This window comes from Delphinus delphis, chromosome 7 (genome assembly GCF_949987515.2).
Source record: "Delphinus delphis chromosome 7, mDelDel1.2, whole genome shotgun sequence".
NCBI classification, from domain to species: Eukaryota; Metazoa; Chordata; class Mammalia; order Artiodactyla; family Delphinidae; genus Delphinus; species Delphinus delphis.
The window spans coordinates 40,844,881-40,865,741 of record NC_082689.1 but is presented as its reverse complement, the minus strand read 5'-3'; positions in this window follow the sequence as shown (position 1 = coordinate 40,865,741).

Genomic DNA, 20,861 nt, shown 5'->3' with positions numbered 1-20,861 from the left:
TAAGGCAATTTTTCTTGTTAACGTGAGCACGATTATTCTGTTTTGTCAATGCCAAGAGTGTTTTTGCATTTTGAGACATTTTTATATAGGAAAGAGGAATTCTTCAAGGGAGTTCTGATTTCCTATTTTACAGTAGTTATTGTTTCCTCAGACATCCTGTGCTCCCTCACAGTCAACATCTGAGTATAGTGCAGTGTTTTTCTCTTTTTAGTTATACATTTAATCTTTGGTCTCTTGAAATAACTCATATGCCTATTAAAAAATGGTAAGAGAGACTTTTAAAATGATCCTATGCACTTTAATAACATTACTCTAAACTTTCCAAGACCTTATGATGTTCAACTTTTTCATTGAAACTGCATGAGAATTTAAAAGGAGATTTAAAGATATTAAAATTGTTGCCACATTTTAATTTTGTTTATTTTCTATTTTCTCATGTTAATTTTACAATCCAGTGTAAAACAATTTTTTGTTGTTGATTACTAGTAACTGAAAATATTATCAAATCATACTGAATCACAGAACTGTTCTAGCCAAGCTGAAATCACTTGTGATTATTTGGACTAATCTATGTGTTCACTGATGTATGTAAAACATTTGTAAGGAAATAATAAATGCTGTGAGTTTGTGATTATTACTGTGTCAAAGGGCAGTGCATAAATTAGTAAAATTCTGCCCTGAAGAAAAATAATCTAGCTAGAAAAATACATAGTTAAATGTAAAATGATAACCACAGTCTCATTAACAACACAGTTTCTTAGAAAATGTTTTACCAAGAAAAAGTCATTTAAAGTTTAAAAATTATTTTGCATTAATGAAATTCGGAAAGATAAATTAATAAAATGGATCTTGGATTCTATTAACTAAACAACAGTACTATACAATTAATTGTTCTCATTGAGAATACTTTTGCAGGCATGTATTTTTGGCACTTCCTGGTAAATTTCAAAGAGAAGTATGGAGAAAACATTTTAGGTTAGTAAATTCCATGATATCTGTTTTTTTCAAACATTGCCTTCTATTCTTGATGAACCTGTGACTAATTGTGTTCTCTTCCATGTAGGAAGAGAATGGCAGAGCACAAATGACGTAATTTAACAGCACTTATATACTAAATAAACATTTAAAAAGTGTAACAGATTACTGAAATAAAGAGGGCCATTTTCATACCTGCAATGTCCCCACCTTTAATAGAACTTCATTTTTCTTCCAGTTGTGGACTTGAAATCATAAGTATTTTTAGTGAAAATAACTTTACAATCCTGTTTCATTTGTTTTAAGTCAGTTTGTGAAATACTTTTATTGTTTCATCTAAAAGCAGCAGGTTCATAATATACTATCATCACAGGACAGGAGAAATTTTTCTTTGCTCATCCAAGTTGTATTGTACTGTGCTCCATTATCATGGTAAATAATTCCAGTATTTGAAATTTAGACTTTGCTTTAAGAAGGACAGTTATTTCAAGTTATCAGTACAGCCACAGTTTAAATAGTAGGAAATATAAAAAATTAATTAAATGCCATTATCCTAATATAAAGCTTAGGATTTTTTTTTTTTTTTTTTTTTTTTTTTTTTGCGATACGCGGGCCTCTCACTGTTGTGGCCTCTCCCATTGCGGAGCACAGGCTCCGGACGCACAGGCTCCGGACGCACAGGATCAGCGGCCGTGGCTCACGGGCCTAGCCGCTCCGCGGCGTGTGGGATCCTCCCGGACCGGGGCACGAACCCGTGTCCCCTGCATCGGCAGGCGGACTCTCAACCACTGCGCCACCAGGGAAGCCCTAAATTTATAATTTAAGTACAATTTTGATTGTAGTACTAAACCAAGGGCAACTTATATTTAAAATGATGCAATTCAAAAATGTAGGAAGAAGGTAATTGATGTGAGCCAATGTAATAATAGTCAAATGGAGCTGTATCTGGTATATTTGTGGAAAACAGTCTATCTTTCAAATACTCAAAAGTAAAGTATGTGTACTGTGCAATTTATGGCAAGTCCTTATATTTTTGGTTGCTCCAATCATCATTCTGTATGTGAAAGTTTGATTAAAGACAAATAATTGATAGATGGAAGTTTATTATGCTACCCCAGCTAACTCATAGTTATCTTTTAAAAAGTGTGGTTATTTCTGGTATGGACCAAAAGGTATATAGTGCTCAGTAAAACTATAAACCACAGAAATAACACAAAAGACAAGCAAAAGAGGACTCTGAAAGGTGATAAGGCAGGGCACTCCAGGACTGGAAGAACAATGGTGCCAGAATGTCTTCACATTCCTTGCACAACAGAGAAAGAAACCCTGACTTGGCATTTACTGTCCCCCAACCTCCTACCTAGAACAGAAAGCAGCACAGGTAGGATCATTGCTCCTATGATTCAACCAGGAGTCCCTCTGACAACACTAGGACAATCAGAATATATATATAGACACACACTGGAGCTACCGTAATCAAGACAGTGTGCTCTTGGTGGAAAGATGAACTCATACATCAGTGGAACAGGGTGGAGAACTCTAAAATAGACCCACACAAATATATCCAACTAAATTTTGGCACACAGGTACTAAAACAATTCGGTGGAAGAAGGTAAATCTTTTCAACAAATGGTGTTGGAGCAACTGAACGTCTGTAGGCAAAAATATGTACCTCAATGTAAATCTCAGACCTCATACAAAAATTACATATTTTTTACACCTGGACTTAGATGTAAAATGTTAAACTATAAGTTTTTTATAAGAATAATAAGAGAGGACTTCCCTGGTGATGCAGTGGTTAAGAATCCACCTGCCAATGCAGGGGACACGGGTTCGATCCCTGGTCTGGGAAGATCCCACATGCCGCAGAGCAACTAAGCCCGTGCGCCACAACTACTGATAATGCGGCCACAAGTACTGAAGCCCGCATACTCTGGGGCCCACAGGCTGCAACTACTGAGCCTGCATGCTGCAACCACTGAAGCCTGTGAGCCTAGAGCCTCTGCTCCACAACAAGAGAAGCCACCGCAATGAGAAGCCCGTGCACCGCGACAAAGCGTAGCTCCTGCTCACCCCAACTAGAGAAAGCCTCCACACAGCAACAGACCCAACACAGCCAAAAAAAAAAGAAGAATTGGAGAATATATTTGAGATATAGGGATAGGCAAATAAGTCTTACATACTCCTGTATTATTCAGAATATTATTCAACCTTGAGAAAGAAGGAAACCCTGCCATTTGTGACAACATGGGTGAAACTTGAAGATATCATGTTAAGTGCAATAAGTCAAAGATAGATAAATACTGAATGATATCATTTATATTTAGAATCTTAAAAAAAGTCAAACTCAAGAAACAGAGAGTAGAGAAGTGGTTGCCAGAAGCTGGGGGAAGGTGGGGTGAATAGAAAGGCATGCATTTCTTGACCACTTATAAGCTTCAGAGTTAGTGACTGAAATAAAAATGTCTCTAGATATTTCAAGAAGAAAAGACTTAATACAAGAAATTAGGTCATGAAAAATTCTAGGGGAGGGTGAGAGGAGCAGAAGTTGAAGAAACTGTTGGAATATTGGTTTTGACATCAATTACCATTGCCACAAGCTAGTGGCCGGGATGTTGCTGCTGCTGGTGGTGCATTGGACACGACCACGACTTCCTCCCATCATGAAGGTAGTGATTAGGCATTGGGGTGTGGAGTCGAGCCACCGAATACTTTCAGTCTGTCAGAATCTGTCACCAATCAACACAGCAGGAATATGGCCACTGTCTCACTTCTGCCTTCTAAATCTATTATGGATTTATGTCCTTCTCCAAACCTTAATCTCATTTAGGACTCAAAAAGCAGTCTTCTGAGAAATACATTTTGAGCCTGATAGCACCTGCAATTCATGGGTAATATACAAGGTGTGAAGAATGCCACCTTATTTAATGTCTTGCCTTAACCTAGTCTCTCTTATACCATTATTTTGTATAGTATATATTTATATCATATTTTTTCTTTGTCCATTATAAGTTGTTACATTAGCTATCAATCTTCTCCACTAATATGCCACATGAAAACAGAGATCTTTTTCACTTGATCATTACTTTATTATCAGAAACCAAAACAGACATATGATAGTTGCTCAGTATATATTAAATAAGTACATGATTTTTTTATTAATAACCCCAAATTCCCTTGTCACTTCACATTCAAGCATCAAGGAAGCTTGCTAATAGATTAGTAACAAGAATCTATTTTCCCCAGTATCGCTACATTCTGCCCTCCCATTTAGCTCCTTTTCTTCTTAATCAGGAAATGTTAGTAAGATTTCACTGACTCCCAAGAAGTCTGCTATTTTGTGAACCATGAGAGTAGTTTGGTTTTCTTTCAATCCAAACTTGCCAGCGCTATAATCAGGACATGTCTGTCAAAGTTTCTGGGTTGTGTGCACCAACATTGCTAGTTCAGAGCATCTCCGCATGTTCTGTCCACATTTCAGGTTTTTATAACTTATAAGAGTAGGGCCATATTAGCCTCTTAAGGGCATCTCTTTTTTCTCCCAGAGCATAATTCATTATGCGCTCAGTACCAAAAAATGTTCTCACGTGTAGAAAGTAAATAAATATCGGTCAATGAATGAATGAACCAATCAATATATGGGAGAATCCTACTTCCTTGGTTAGGTGGCTCATCTTTCCAAGAAGCGTACTCCTCTGTTGAAAACCTTAAAGACGTTTGTCTACAGAAAAGTAAAATAAAAGTTTTAAATTTTTAAATATTTTCCTTTCTGCTCATTACCTATGTGATATTTATAAGGGATTATTTATGGTGAGTGATTGCTTGCTTGACTTACTTAAAAATAAAACAAAACAGAAAATGAAATGAATTGTATAGGGTATTTACAATGAAATACAAATTAATTTTAAATATTATTTTGTAGACTAATATTCTTTAATAAAATTAATGATTAAAATCTATGTTTTAGGCTATATTTAATTATTATGAAATCACTGTTCACCCAAGCCCAATGTATAATGTGAAGTAAAATGGAAAAAAGTTTGCTTTACTCACTTTATCTCAGTTAAAAACCTAGAAGTCAGGGGTGGCAGATGGCAGTGCAAGGCGTTTGTGAGGTTTGGTTGCCACTGAGACTGGCTGGGCAATGTCAAAGGCAGAGAGAACCACACTTGCCAGATTTCAGCTTAGCATTGCCTCACATATCAATTGTCTTTCTTTTTTCCTGGAATAAAAGACACAATGTGGTCTTTTAATAATAACCTGAAAAAGTAAATTAAAGTTATATATAATTCTTCTAATGCTTCTTGGCTTAGTTACAACTTACCTATCATTGTTGAGACTTGAGAAGAAAATCATTCTTGCTAGTCCAGATGATGTTTTATGTTTTTATCTTCCAAAATAAAAAAATAAGCTACCTTCTTATAATTACATTCAAAATGGTTTATTCTGTGGGTTAAGAGATTTCCACTGTAAAATTGGTGGCCTCACAGTACAAACAGATAAATTAGAGTGTAGTAAAATGCCAGCCTCAGACATATATTCAGAGCTTGTGATTATTTTAATGGAAGGAGTTTCTTCGTGCTACTTGTAAAGCCCAAAAGTTTAGCTTATTTTCAGCCATTTTTTCACTGCCATAGAAACAAAATCAAGATAACCAGAGTTAAGGATCCCTCATTTATTCTATCTAAGATATTGAATTATAACAACCATAAGCTTTTTCAAAAATATACAATAAAAATCTTAGCTAACTTTCAGAACATAGAACTTTTGATTATACTTCTGTAGTCTAAAACTGTGTTTTCATTGCATATATGTAATGTATATGCCAAGTAAATATTACCTTTTGAAATTAGTTATCATTGTCTTTTTAACTAATTAAAACAAAGATATGAGATCAAATTGTTTTCCTTACATTTTAGAATTTATCCATAAAAAGACTCAATTCCATCAAATTTTATTACTCTCAGTGAGATTTGTAGAAATTATATTATTGGTGATTGTCCTCTTACACTCTTACTAGCAGAAGAGAGTCACCAAATGACATCTTATAAATTTATTTATTTTACTTATTTATTTTGACTGCAGTTGGGTCATCATTGCTGCGCGTGGGCTTTCTCTAGTTGCAGCGAGCGGGGGCTACTCTTCGTTGCGGTGTGCGGTCTTCTCATTGAGGTGGCTTCTCTTGTTGCAGAGCACAGGCTCTAGGCGCGTGGGCTTCAGTAGTTGTGGCATGTGGGCTCAGTAGTTGTGGCTCACGGGCTCTAGAGCGCAGGCTCAGTAGTTGTGGCGCATGGGCTTAGTTGCTCCATGTCATGTGGGATCTTCCCGGACCAGGGCTCGAACCTGTGCCCCCCTCATTGGCAGGCGATTCTTAACTACTGAGCCCCCAGGGAAGCCCCCAAATGACATTTTCAATGTCTCCCATTTTATTATAGATGAATTTTTCTTTAAGTTTTATTTGAAATGTCACTGAAAAGTGTAACAAGTGAAAGTGAAAGAGAAACAGCTATTTCTAACAACACTAAAATAACATCCAACTGTGGAGTCAGGGGGTCACAGTTCAAGAAGACACAAAGAATTATTTTATATAATCAAAATTTCCGGCATCATTTTTTTAAAATTTCCTTTTCATATAGAATATCTTATTATCAAGTCCTTATAAAAATAATTCTAATAGAGTAGGAAAATCATCCCCACTCATGACTTTATACTTTCTACAAATGATTTCTTGTGTAGCATGCAGAAATAGAATTCCACATGTGTTGCAACCACAAATTACAAATGTGGAAATATAGTAGTTCCTACAGTTTAACTGCAGTGAACCTGACATCTGGCAGCTACACTGCTGTGAGTCTCCACTTGAGGGCAATTTTCTGATCATTTTAACTTAGTGTAACTTTTTCCCTGTGCAGTAACTTGTTGTGTCCATAGTATAAATTACTCTGCGGTAGAAAAGAAAAGCCAAGCATGAACTGATGGCAAGGTGAGGGAGCTCACAAATAAAGCCATTCTTCCTTATTCTTTCCATCTCTCCAGAGAAGCATATGTTATGTATAGCATATCACTGATAAATGGCAGGGGGTGAGAAGGATTGCAGAGTTTTTCTCATTTATTATAGGTTATAATTTTTTCTAGAATTTACTACTCTCTTTGATTTATCCTATATTTTTATAGTTTAATTATCATAAGTTGTTTTAAATAATTCCAGAAAGCTATAAATTAGTAAACCAACATTCAAAGTTTCTAGTTGCAAAAGGTACTGCCTGAGTTAGTTTTACCAAGACGAAATAACCTCGGAATATGCTGTATTTTATAGCTCTTTTTGAAAATGCACAATGGCTATTAACATAACAAAAGCTATGAGAATATATAAGTTAAATTTTCACTTAAGTTTTGTTCACCAGAATTTTTTAAATTCAATGGCCCTTTTGACATAGATTAGTTCCTCATAGAAGAAGTTGGAAAACACTGGAATGAATGATTTGGTTAATTGATAATCAAACAAATGTATACCTATAGAAATAAATTCTAACATGATCTGTTCAATTCCTATTGAAATTTGATACAAGTTTAATAAGGGTAGTAAATAATATCAAGTGACTTCAGGCCATCTGCTTTACATGACATAGCTATGGGAAATGTTGGAAGGCAGGCTGGTATTTTTACTTCCCATGAATGTTCTCTACAGGTATGGTCATTATAGTCCATATTAAACCAGATGGAGTTATAAGATAAATAATACTAGCTAATTTTTTAATATTTTGATTACAGTACTCTAATGTGGGTGTAGATTTAAAAAAATAATCGTCAATATTATGGAGCTGTGTGATGTGTTATTCTCAAGATCCAGAGGCAAAAATCTTGACTTTCTCAGTATTGGGATGCACACATGCAATTTTAAATCACAAGAACGTCTTTCAGTAAATTGTGTGTTCCATCTGTCACAGTCTCCACATTTTACCATTGACAACATTTGTGATGTGATCTAAGAAATTGTTCCCAGCAGGTCCCATCATATTGAAAAATAGTCTCTTTTATATGAGCAGGTTGTTAAATCAGCAACACTCCCAATTTCAGAATAGAAATGAAAATCAACATTAAACTTAACACATGAATGAAACTGATGCTTTCCTATAGAGAAATACATGAGTGAATTTAGAAATGTAGTTAAAGCAATACAAATCATTTAAAGAAAAATAATAAAATAAGGAGCCGTTCTTCAGATTATCTATTAAAACCTGATTCTACTGTAGAAAGTAAAAATGCAACTTCCTCCTATGCATCTTACTAATTTTGATAATTAAATCAATACATTTTTTGGTTGGTTCAAGCCCACCCCAGTCTCTAAGGTAAATATAAGAAATGTTGCAACTGGTGTTTTGTTTTGGTTATCTCTTGCTTCACGACAAGCTACCCCAAAATGTGGTGGTTGAAAATAATAATTTTGTTTTAACTGTATTTTTGTAGGTGAGTAACTCAGGTTTCACCAGGTCTATTCTACTGTGGTGGAACCTATAGGGGTCACTCAGTAGATTTCGGCTAACAGCTGAGTGGTGTAAAAGGTCTAAGATAGCATCACTCATATGCCTGATGCCATGGTGCGCAGTCTGGAAGGCCGTGCTCAGCTAGACCTGTTTCCATCTCCTTGTCGTATCACTGCCTCTCTAAATGGTCTATCCAGCAGGATAGTCTCACTTCTTAGATGGACTCCAAAGTGAAAAAGAAGAGGTTTCTAGTCCTCTAAAGGGCTAGGTCTGGAACAGATTTATTCAAAGTAGTCTCTGAACAAGCCCAGATACACAGGGAGGGAAATTATACCTTAATTTTTGATGGAGGAAGTATCAAAGAATTCTTGGACTTTTAAAATCTACCACAGTCTACTATCCAGTAACAAAATATTTACATTTCTCCCATACGCAAAATATACTCAGCCATTCCAAAGACCTTGAAGATTCATCTCATTAGGGGGCTGATGCAAATTCCAAGATACTGTCTTCTAAATCAGGTTCAGATGAAGATCAATTGCCTTGGTTGGGGCTCCTCAAGTACAATTTCTCTCTTTCAGAAAATGGAAGAAAGGTAGCATTCATTGGTGCATATCAATTCTGAAATCAAGCAGAGCACATGATAACAGTTCCTTGATTAGGGCCTTGTTCTATTTTGTAAAGTGGTTCTTCAATACTTTTAGTTCACCTTCTGTGATCTTGGCTGCAATCTTTGAACCACCTTTTGCATAAGGATGGTCTGTGTTTTTGGATGGTCTGAGTACTTTCTTAGTCTATTTCCTGCCTATGGAAGGGTTCAGGGTTATTCTGAGTGATCTTTCAAACCAAACTAATAATACTTCTGCAAGGAAAATTCTCCTAAGAATCTGTGGGTTTCCTATGGATGGTATTGAGAGCTATTACATTAGATAAAAGCTATATACACAAATCTCTTCAGACAGGCCCAGTTTTGCTTGGATCTGAGTTACATACTGTGGGACAATAACCTTAAGATTCTTCAAAATCTTAATGGGCATTTTCTTATTTTTTTCTCAGGTGTCCATAAGGTGTCTTGGACCCATACCCTTGGAATATTTATCTTTATGCTATACTATACTCCAGTGTCCTGGATTTTATCTTCTTCTTGAATTTTTCTTTCTTTGCAAGTCTTTTGCCACCTAGAAGGATTGGGACTTAGGTACAGTTTTATTTTAAACAATCTGAAAATTCTGGCTCCCTTATATTTTCTCTAGATTTTGTTCAACAACTGAGTATTCCTTCCTTAGCACAGGTCCTGTTTCTCATATTTTATCACGGGAAGTTAGAAGAAGCCAGTTGGCACTTTGTACATACTATGTGGGAATTTCTACAGCCAATCCATGAGTTAAGTACCTTTTCTATCCTTCATGTTACTGAAAATCACAGTGTTTACTAATTGTCTGCTACTACATAGCAAATGTCTATTATACTTTCCAGCTTCCAATAACAATTTTTCTCTTTGTCTCCTCAAGGTTCTTATTGCCTTTATAAAGCTTCCTATAGGTCCTTGCATCTCTTTCCCATCATCCCATCCCAAAGTCACTGTCATATGCTTTAGGTTTTTGTTCCAGTAACAAATCACGCATTACCTGATCCCAAAATCATACCACATGCTCACTGACTCAACAGTGAATCCACTTGGCTTTGACATATTCCCAGTAACAGCTTTCCTGCTGCTCTGACAAATGCAGTTTTGAGTTAGGTAGAGTTCTTTACAGAATAAAGCCACATGAGCTGGTCTAGGGATATCATTATGATTATGATAACACATAATAATCTGTGAAAGATAAGAATGGGTATCATACCACAGATTATAGATGAGACTGCTTATCTTTGGTATTTCTTTCTTTTAAATATGTTTTCTTTCTTTCTCCTTCTAATCCTTAAGTCATAGGAAGGAAGAATAAGATGTTGGTACTATTTGTTTCTAGTACATGATATAACACATTTCACTAATTTCTTCTCTGTCTCTACTACATTCACTATAAAAAATGACTAGGGTCCAATAATTGTATATAATGACTAAACAAGGAATTTTATTTAGATATGTTGAGGGATGCTGTTATGGAGTGAATATTTGTATCTCCCCATAATTTGTATGTTGAAGTCCTAACCTCCAATATAACTGTATTTGGATATGGGAATTTTGGGAGACAATTAAGGTTAGATGAGATCATAAAAGTGGGGTCCTTATGTTAAGATTAGTGCCCTTATAAAAAGACCTGCCAGAGACTTCACCCTCTCTCTCTCTCTTCCTGTGCACATTATAAGGAAGGTCATGTGAGAAGGTTAGCACCCTGACCTCAGACTTCTCTGACTTCTCCAGAACTGTGAGAAATAAATGGTTTTTGTTTAAGCCACCCAGCCTATGTCATTTTTCAATGGCAGCCTGAACTGACTAGTATAAGAAAGTTTGGTTTATCGCATGGGTATTTGCAAATTAAGTTGTATTGTGCAGTAAATCTAAGGAATATCCTTGTGACTTGCTTTCAATTATTTTTCACTGATCCTAATTTATGGGAATCCTATTTATGTTATTCCTATGATTATCATATAATAGTGCCATGGCCCTCAAATGGCAAAGATCTTGAATATGTACTTTATCCCTCAATTCTAGAAGAAATTTTGGTTTGGTAAATAAGGAAGAATAATTCTAACTACAGGGACCAAATGTATAGAACATTTGGATATCATTCTCTTAGAAGGCATTACAGAATGTATAGGTTTTTGCATTTAGAAGAAGCTTGAAATGTACCAGTTTCCAGATATATGTGCAAATGATGGAGGGTCTGTAGGTTTTTTCCACCAAATAGAACAATTGCACTCTAAGGGAATAATTTTTTAGGATAACTTAAACCATGGTTTTCACTAAAAATAATTATTTTGTGAAATGTTCTGAGGTTAAGATTTATAACTTCTAGGGCTTTCCTGGTGGCGCACTGGTTAAGAATCTGCCTGCCAATGCAGGGGACACGGGTTCGAGCCCTGGTCTGGGAAGATCCCACATGACGCGGAGCAACTAAGACCGTGAGGCACAACTACTGAGCCTGCGTGTCTAGAGCCTGTGCTCCGCAACAAGAGAAGCCACGACAATGATAAGCCCGTGCACCGCGATGAAGAGTGGCCCCCGCTCGCTGCAACTAGAGAAAGCCCACGCACAGAAACGAAAACCCAACACAGCCAAAAATAAATAAATTTATTAAAAAACAAACAAAAACAAACAAACAAAAAGGTTTATAACTTCTATTTGATGTTTTAAGGAAATCCTTTCTTTTTTGTTAGCACTTCATTTTTGGAGAAATATATGGTACCCCTCCCTCTCCAGGAACTTAGCAATAATGAAAAAAAGAGGTAACTCTCAATGCTAAACCACAATATTGATATGTAAAATCTATATAAAACACTTTTTTAAATTTAATTTTTTTTCTAATACAAGACAGGGCATCAATCAATTAAACAAAAAAACAAGGTATGCAAACTTGCATTGAATGTTTATAGTTTACATAAAATTCACTAAAGGCAAGAATATTTTTATAGAAATAATTTATTACTTAGAATTATGTTTGATAAACTATAGAACCATAGAAAAGTAAGGATTTCAAAACACATATTGTTAGAGAATTCTCCAGTAAGAACAAAATATAGCACAATCATCTTCAAGAACTGCAGTCTCATATGCAAGACTATATACTTCTTGAAAATGTTGAGGCATCAATACATTTCAGTACAATTCCATTTATAGTCACAAAAATAAGAACTATACTTCACTTTTTTGTTTTGTTTTCTATTTTACTACCAATTAATCTTCTGATACAACTTGACTTCTCAGGGATGTCAAGTTAGAATAAGTCAAGCTGACCTTATTATTCCAGTTAATTGATAGCAATATTTCATATTGAAAAATAAGAAGTTGGCATTCTGGTGCATGTCCTAGTTTCTATGAGCTTGCTTAATGTACTTCTCCCATGGAATCATTTTTGTTTTGCTTTACAGAGCTAGTTTTGAAGCCACTTTAGTGGCTAAATGTCAGCAGTGCCTCTCTACAAGTTCCTTGGCACATGCACAGAAGCCAACTATTTTCCTCATAATTTTCTGATAAGTTCTTGCATTCAAAAAAAAAAAGAGCCATGATTTTATTAATTTTCTTTACATGGGGAAAAAAAAATACATGTTCCAATTTTAGAACTTTCTGAGTGTATGTTGATTTCATAGAAAAAAGGACTAAAAGAGTTAAATAGATAAAAGAGGGAAAGCAACAAAAGATATATTTTTCTAAGTTATTTTTCTCTTATCATTTAATAGAAAACAAAAGTGAGTTCATTGTTTTTATTACAAGAGAGTCATATTTATCACCTAATTTATCGCTTAATACATACTTATGTTTTTACAGCAGGTATAAATAAGGAAAACACAAAGTAACACGCACAAACTTATGTTTTTATAAATAACTACCATGATATATAAGTATTTCTACATACCGTACATACGTTGATTAACATGGTTGCATTATATTCCAGAAAGAAGGTAAAACAAATTAATTATACAATCCATTTATTTTAATGCAGGATTATTTTAATGAAGGATTTTTATGTAAAATTATAAATTTACTTCTATTATCTAACTCCAAATATCAATGATATTTTAAGAATTGTGATACACATAGTAGAAAGTTTTCTAATTGTCTTTCACCTAACTTGATAGATTAGTGATTTCAATTATCTTAAATACTGAATACTTAAACTGAATGTTTATGGCTAATTGGTCACCCTCTAGTCTGCATGTGTACTTACATTTCCAGGAATTGAGTTAATCACATTTGTGTCCAAATCAGTTATCCCAGTTATACATGTTTACTACATAATTGTATTTACAATTAACAAAACTGATGAAATAAGTGTAAAAGATTTATCTGTGAGAATATTGTTGAGTATTTGGAAATAGTAAGTTAAATCATCAATAGAAAATTTCTATGTAACTATTGGTAGGCAAGACATCTATAAAAGATTGATAAAAATTTGAAAAGTGTCCTGAGGTTTCACTGAGTGTAGCTTTAGGACACTTTTAAGTGTTTGGTATGAGATTTTGTAGCCTATGTATATAAGTGCATTTTTGTGAGAAAAAAGAAAACAAAGCAGAGGTAGGCTCTAATTAGAGTTTCACATACAAAGAATTTTATGTACCAAAAAAAAAAGTCTTGTTCCTACAACTAGGAGTTGATGAATAAACACATTATTTGTTTTTGCCTAAAACTGTTAATGTAGGAATGTCAAATTCTTAATTAACCTACTGATCACTGATCCAATCATGTCAGACAAGAGGGCTTCTAGTGTTGCCAAATTGTCCTCCAGAAAGTTTGAACAGATGTACACTCCCAGGAGCAGTACAGGAAAGTGGGTTTCCCAATCCACTGCCAACACCCAGTACTGGTATAGTTGAATATTTGTGGACTGGATGAATGAAAGATATCTACCTGCTTTATTATAAATTTTATTTATTTCTAATAAACATTTGCATTAACATATGTGTGCATAGACAATCATAGTTTGAATTTCTTATTCATTAACTCTAGCAGTATTTTTACAATTGTTCTTATAAAATTTTTACACGTCACCTATCTTAGACTTAAGAATTTTAAATTGCACCAAACTAGCTACATAATAACTGCAATTCTTGGAATAAAAAATAGAAATTGATGGCAATAAACAATTAAATTTTTAACACTTTCTAGGTTATTTGGGAAAAATAAATATAATAGGCAAAAAGCAACACAAGTTTCTATGATTTCTATCAAGACTGTTCTTCCTATCTTCTCCTCTAGGAGTTTTATGGTTTCTGGTCTTACATTTATGCCTTTAATCCATTTTGAGTTTATTTTTGTATATGGTATGAGAAAATCTTTTAATTTCATTGCAGAGACTTTTCATGATTGCCTTTGTTGATTCTGACCAGCTGTACCATCAGAGCAGATTCATGAATTGTATCAAATGTCCCACTGCTGTGGAGGATTTTGATAATGTGAGAAGCTGTGCTTGGGTAAAGCAGGCGGTATACGGGATACCTGCCCCTCAGTTTTGGCTGTTCTTCAAAAAATGCTCCAAACAGTAGTCTTCATATTTAAAAAAAAACTAAAAAATAACGGGATAAGGAGCATGTACATAACGAACCTGTAGTGTTGGGTGAATACATTTTGTGGCCAAATATTAAAACAGAAACTAGTTTTATCTACCAGGAAAACAGAAAGTGAAAAGCACCAAAAGGAATGGCCAGTTTACAAGCAGGATTTAGAGGAAATAAGGATAGACTTAACATTTCAGAGGTGGAAAATAATCAAACTGTGGCCATGAAGAGAAAGCTTTATAGAAAGATGGAATCAAGAGTGTGGTTGTAACACTCTCTTCTAAGACCTCTGAAGGTGTCTAATGGATCTTTCTGGCTCAAAAAATAGCTCCCAGAAAACTTAAAGACATTGTGCCACAGAACTTCAGGTACCAAAATTACTCATAATTAAAACTAGAGATAAAAAACTAAACTATTTCTTAAAAAAAAACTATGTGTGTGGTTCTGGGACATGAAGTTCACTTCAATGTTGCACTCTTTTCTTTTTCTTTTTTTTTTTTTTTGAAGATGTTGGAGTTAAGCGTTTATTAATTTATTTATTTATTTTTGCTGTGTTGGGTCTTCGTTTCTGTGCAAGGGCTTTCTCTAGTTGTGGCAAGCGGGGGCCACTCTTCATCGCGGTGCGTGGTCCTCTCACTATCGCGGCCTCTCTTGTTGCGGAGCACAGGCTCCAGAGGCGCAGGCTCAGTAGTTGTGGCTCACAGGCCCAGTTGCTCCACGGCATGTGACATTCTCCCAGACCAGGGCTCGAACCCGTGTCCCCTGCATTAGCAGGCAGATTCTCAACCACTGCACCACCAGGGAAGCCCCAATGTTGCACTCTTATACTCCTGGGTTTTGCCACAAGAAGATGCCTTGGGGAGATTTTGTTTCAAGGAAGATAAGATCCATGGAGAGAAAACCCAAATTTCATCTGAACTTTTGAGCCAAGCCCAGGCATGCCCAGCTAGATTAAGTGACTCCAATCTAACTTGAAAGTAGGAGAGCAAGAAATAAATGCTTGCTGCTATAAGGCAGTGAGTTTCAAGTTTGTGTAATCTAGCAATTTCTTCCTGGCATAACAGCACAAATCAAATTTATTAAATGACTGTAATACACCAAGTTTGTGTTCGATAATGTGGATATAACGATGTGTGAAAAATTCTCCTTGCCTTTGAGGAGATTGTAATCAAATAACTAGTGATATCGAAATAGTATAACATTCATTTTCACAGTAGGATTTTTGAGAAGAAGGTGACCAAAGAACTAGATTCCTTAATGCAAGTTTTTTCTTCCCTCAGACTATTTTCTGAATGTGTTTGTCTCAATGCTTGTCCCTTTCTCTAAACCTGTGATTTAGCAACCCCACTCTGAATAACATGGTTTTAGGAATGTTAAGAGTTTACGTCTGGTTACAGTTGAATCTTGATGAACGAGTAGACATACTTATGAAAATGATTTTTGTATAGCAAAGTTCTCATGTGTTATGAGCAAATGTATAATTTGCTGCTGGTGTGAGGATTATCTTTTTTCTAAATCCTTGACTGAGCAGGACCTCAGTGTTCTTTGGGGGTACATAACCATGTTTCTGTAAATATGAATACATAAATAAAAATGAAGAGTAACTAAATTTATGTATGCTCAAAATTTAAATCCCGTTTATTTGCTTATTTGTTCAGTGCCCTTTGTATGGGGTTTTAGGTTCTCAAAATGGTTTTTAATAGTATAAATCCTAAAAGAAAAGAGAAGAATCAACAAAGGTAATATATTTCTTATTGCAATGATTGAAGAAAGCTTAATAGACTTTGAAATAAGTAGCTCTTGTATAATAAGTGCATTAAGAATATAGATATGTATATATTTGTGTTTTGTTACATTTTTGTCACCTTCATTAATATATATATATTACATAAATATCATATCATATATTACTATATATATCTTTATCACTCCTTCAATAAATGATTTTCATATAGTGACTAAAACATAAAATCCAAATGTTCTTTCATTTCAAGGGTTTTATTTTTCTTTTAAAACTTATTTTCTTTAATTTTTTGTTCAGCCTTCATTGGCAATGGCTATCTATTTGAATAAATAGATGAAAATATTTCCTGAAAATTATTTTGGTGAGTTATGATGGAGCATATAATAGGATATTTTTCCATTTTTTAAATAGGATAAGAAAAAATCATAATTTATACTTTATTTTAGACTTTAACGATTGTGTTAGAAAATGCATCATGTTTAATGTACTAAATCATATGGATAGCTATAGAACATTAAGTGAAAATGAGAATGAAGTTATTTAACAATTATTTCAACCGTCTAATCTCCAAATTTTTAATACTTTTTTTAAAGACAGGATAATCAAGATACTAATATATCAGTGTCACTTGCACAATTAATTCAGTCTTAAGTTTCTAATATATTACTCATCTTCATTATTTGTCATATATGGTACAGATTTACTAAGTTTCTTTTGTTACTAATTTTGCACTATATTCTTAGTCATTTACAGTTAAATATTTATAATACTTTCACATAGTTAATAATACATTATAAATTATTAAATAAAAGCCATTTTTAATACCCCTAAATTTCAATAAATTAATTAACAATTATAGATAGAATTTTCCAAAGAAGAGAATGACAGTTTAAAAGTAAGATTATCTTGGGGTAGTGGAGGAATCTATGGAAAATAAGATTTCTCATGACTTTAAAAATTTCTATAATTAATGTCCCAGTCTCTTGAGTGGACAGTTTATTTGCTATCTGGATTCAGGTTGACTGACGTCTTTACTGATTAATTTTATTTTGTCAAAATACGTATGTCCTTAAGCTGTAAAAGCTTTTGTATCAGTTAGTCTGAATTACTATCTGAAAACATCTGCAGGGTAGAATGTTTAAAACAAAATCAATATTAAATTGCCTGCTGTTGATAAATAATACTTTGCTGACCTCCACCACTCTGAATGCCTTTTTTTTTTCCTGCTTGGCAAATAAGGCACAGGGGCTAAGGATACTCACTGTCAAATACTCCTTGGCTGCCGGAGGTCCACAGAAAAATGAAGGTAGTCAAAGAGATGCCACCAGCTTATGTGCCAGACTAGCAAGATTCCAGATTTAGGTTATGTTTATGTGACATTTATCTAATAAGGAAGGCCAAGCAGAATGATAAATGCTTTTCACTGTGTCTGTGCAGAAATGGGTTTATAAACAAGCACCTGCCATAAATCACAAAAACAGCTTTGTCAAAAGTAACTAGAGACTAGATGCATCTTTATAATTACTCGAGACATCTTGTGTCCTGCTTTCACATCTTCTACTGTTCTCTTAGATCAACTATTTAACCCTGCTTTAAACCCAACTTGTTTTCATTCTATTTACTACATGTGTTATGGCCAGAACACTTTTAGGGTACCTCGTTGATTATTCTATTAGAATCTATAAATATGTCTGGGTATAATGCTTATATGCCAATAATAAAATATCACAGATGAACCTACCATCTTCTGCCAATTTTCCAGCTCTTTCTTCCTCACTAGACAGCAGTCTTTCCTTTAACATAACATGTTATCTTTTCACATGTGTATAGTAAGTTAGTCATTTCCAGATTTGAAAAGAGAAGTGTTCAAAGAAATCAATACCTTATTCAGGATAGTGGCCAAAGGTTTTATTTGGAAGTTTTAATCATGTTAAACAACATGTAGAAGAATAGAATAAATAAACACTTAATAATAGAAATGACACCAAAAGAGTCAAAAAACATTTTTTGGAAAATTGTGATACATTGAAAAGTAGTATATCTAGTCCTAGCAATTTTTCACTGTACAGTATTATCAACCATCAAGAAATGGTCTGAGTGCAAGAAAATACTCAATTCATAATAGACATTCACAGCACAAAGAATAAAAGATTAGAGAGGACGACAGCTTGAAAGATAAGAGCAGATTGAATTTGACTTCCTTTAAAAATTGACTTATCTTTCCTCCTGTGGCTACAATACTTAATTGATGCACAATTGTTCTAATAGTGTTTCTTCATATTGGTTTACAAAAAAGCTTTGCAGTAATCACAGAACAGAAAGTGCAGAGCTACACAATAAATGTCTTAGCACTTGGGTCAGCCCATTTAATTTCTCTTTCAAATTCAATTGTTCACCTGCTGTGCTTATTAAATACAACTATACTGTCTGTATTTGAATGCACTGGCTGTGTCGTTTTGGCACTGTCTACCTACTGCCTTTGCCATTTCTAATGAGAGCTGCCTCTGTCAGAGCAAATCCCCAGAATTTAAATTAGGTATACTTTTCCACATGCATTTTTTAGTTATTCAAATTACCTTATAACTAATTTATAATCATGACATTGCTACTGACTAATCAACTTATTATTTTTATAGTAGCTTGAGGAACAACATACACTGCCAAAGGGAACATTTTAAATTAGTCAGGTTAGTGAGTTATGTGAGTTGCTTAGTTATTATGACTAATTAGGAATGCTTTTGGATTTCAATACATTTAATGTTAGAACACTCAGATATTTGCTGGTAGACTGATGGAAATAGTATACAAAAAAGAAATATCTTTTATTTTAGGCTGGTCAGAAACAACAAAGACAATCATTAAAGTTCTCTGGAGATTAATAATAAAATTTAAATCAAATTTGGGAAATATTTATTTAACAAAAACTACTGAAACTTAGTAAGAAGAGTGAGAGGTTGTAGCATTCAAGCTAGAGACTGCACACATTCCTCCTCCCACCCCACCTGCCAACACACCTGTGCCTTGTAGAAGGACTGTTCTAGAGGTCTCAGAAGCCAAGTGATAATTACTTTCTCCCTCAGCTCCCTGAAATGGAAGAGACACTCTAGATGGATTCAGCAACCATTCAACAGGGACATATCTTTTTTTCCACAGTTAAAAAGGAAAAGAAGATTTTCAACAAATGACATGGGGATAATTGGATATCTATATGCAAAAGAATAAAACTGGGTCCCTACTACACATCATGCATAAAAATTAACTCCAAATGGATCTTAGACTGAAATCTAACAGCTAAAGCCAAAGCTATAAAACTCTTACAAGAAGAGGTGGGAGTAAATCTTTGTAACTTTGCATTAGGCAGTGATTTCTTAGATATAACATCAAAAGCACAAGTGACAGGAGAAAACAAAATAGATAAATTGGACTTCAACAAAATTTTAAAATTGTTCTGAAAATAATACAAACAAGAAGGAAAAATTTAAAACACAAAAAGTGAGAAAACACTTCCAAATCATTTGTTATGATGGAATTGTATAAAGAATACAGAAAAATTCTTACAATAATAAAAGAACAAATAATCCAACTTATAGATGGGCAAAAAGTACAAATAGACATTTCTCCAAGAAGATATACAAATGTCCAATAAGCACATTAAAAGTTGCATATTATTAATTATTAAGGAATGCAAGTCAAAACCATAATGAGATGCCAAGTCACATCCACTAAGATTCTTACAATAAGATAGACAATAGGGACTTCCCTCGTGGTGCAGTGGTTAAGAATCTGCCTTCCAATGCAGGGGACATGGGTTTTTCTGGTCCAGGAAGTTCCCACATGCCACAGATCAACTAAGCCTGTGTGACACAACTACTGAGCCTGCGCTCTAGAGCCCATGAGCCATAACTACTGAGCCCATGTGCCACAACTACTGAAGCCCACACACCTAGAGCCCATGCTCCACAACAAAGAGAAGCCACTGCAATGAGAATCCTGTGCACTGCAACAAAGAGTAGCCCCCATTCGCCACAACTAGAGAAAGCCTGTGCACAGCAATGAAGACCCAACACAGCCAAAAATAAGTAAATAAATAAAATTTTTTAAAAAACAGAAAAAAACTTAAAAGACAAATATTATCTAGTGAATTGTTAAAAAAAAAGACAATAACCACAGTTGGTGTTATGAGATGAATGTGTCCCTCCTAAACTCATATTTTGGAGCCCTAATCCCCAGCATCTTCGACTATGACTTATTTGTAGATAGAGTTTTTAAAGAGTTAATTGAGTTAAAATGTGGCCATTCTGGGGGTCCCTAATTTGGTATAACTGTTGTTCTTATAAGAAAAAGAGGTAAGGATACAGACAACAAAGACTGAGAGACACCAGGTGCATATGTAAAGAGGGGCAACCACAAGAAGAGGCTGCAAGACGGCGTCCACCAGCAAGCCAAGAAGGGAAGCCTCAGAGGAAATCAACCCTGCTGGCAATTTGATCTTGTGTTCTGGC